The sequence below is a fragment of the Tupaia chinensis genome, unplaced genomic scaffold (assembly GCF_000334495.1).
Source record: "Tupaia chinensis unplaced genomic scaffold, TupChi_1.0 Scaffold000511_1, whole genome shotgun sequence".
NCBI classification, from domain to species: Eukaryota; Metazoa; Chordata; class Mammalia; order Scandentia; family Tupaiidae; genus Tupaia; species Tupaia belangeri.
Window position 1 is genome coordinate 2,852,625 of NW_006160024.1, and position 1,523 is coordinate 2,854,147.

The 1,523-nt window shown below is 42.9% G+C and overlaps 1 protein-coding gene across 1 annotated transcript in view; it reads right to left on the reverse strand.

Annotated features, from left to right (window-relative positions):
• LOC102490083 (interleukin-36 beta) overlaps positions 1–1,523 on the reverse strand; it is a 19,955-nt gene that overhangs the window by 5,171 nt on the left and 13,261 nt on the right. The window lies entirely within an intron of this gene.

A 1,523-nucleotide genomic window follows, 5' to 3' on the forward strand; every position in this document is an offset into this window, starting at 1 on the left:
GCGCACATGCCCTATAGCGAAAACCTCTCAAAAAAAAAAAAAAAGAAAGAGTGGATATTGGAGAAAGGGAGCAAATAGGTCTGGGCTGGTTTGGGGGTCAAAGCATCTGAATGTGTATGAGTGTGTGTATATATATATTTTTATATATATATATATATACACGCACACACACATATGTATTGGCAAGGGGAACTTACATCCATGGCCCCAAAAGAGATACTCAAGAATCAGCTCTTTTTCTAGCAATATTAGTCACTTATCTTTTAGTGATTGACATTTTTGACTACCAACAAAACCCCCAAGTTTAACTTGGTCATTAAGTTGTTTTTCTCATGATCACCTTTATCAAGTCAAATAATTCTAAATACAGATAATAAGAAAAGAATTGAATGCCTTGATATTGTAAAATGCAGAGTTCTGGGTACCTTTTCAGGAGCCCATACATATATTGCTGAACAAATGATAGGGCCCTCGTATGTGGTTACTTGGTGAGGTTGGGCGGAGCTACTTCTTGGCTGGCATTGGAGTCACCACTTACATTGTGGGGTGGCCATGATGGTTTTGGAGCTGTCTGTGATGAAGACAAGGTAAATCAGATGGTGATGAGGAAACTGTCAGCAGCTGGTCCTGCGAGGGAAGAGAAGAAAAACTGGTTGTACACTTCTTTACGTAGAGAGAGATGTATCATTACGCCCTGTCTCAGATGCATATTTGAGAGTAAGGATGGGGAGAATATATTTTGAAGCCAGCAAATTCCAAATAAATCTCTCTTCTCTATTATGGCTGGTGTAGTCCTGGTTCTCCAGTCTCAGATGGTATTGGAATATTGTTTTCCATCATATCTAGAATTTTAGAAATTTGAAGAGGATCACCACAGATACCTTCTAGTACTCTGAATCTCAGGGTTTTGAGGAAGGAGGTTAGTGGTAAGTCACCACTTTTCCCAACTTCAAGATGAGCATCTCTAATTAACTGCCTGTCTGACTCCCATCACTCTTTTTTTTTTTTTTTGGAGAGGTTTTCGCTATAGGGTGCGTGCGCTTGCCAGACAGAGAAAGACAGAGAGACAGAAAGTGAGAAATCACCTCCTGGGGGGGATGGCCACGCCACAGTCCCTTCTCCTCCATTCTCCTCTCGGGATCTTGGGCATTCACGCACACGCGCCTGGCATGAGTTTTAAGCCACCGGGTCCGGGGCACGAACCGCGGTCGACTACATGGGAGTGCAGCGACATAGCCATTATGCTAACTGCTGGTCCTACTCCCATCACTCTTTATCCCTCATCAAAAGAGGCATCTTTGTGAAGAAACCTGTACATGGCGCAATGATGTATTTTTCCAATCTGGGGATGGCTGCCTCTGGACTGCTGGTTAGGATACCAGAATTTCCCCCAAGAAGATCATGAGACTCAGTTGTTCACAATGCTACCTGCCTTTAGAATTTCAGTGCCTGATTCAATAGTTATTTCTAAACAAGGAAAAATCACCATCAGTCACCTTTATAAATAGCCCCAGCCCCCCCCC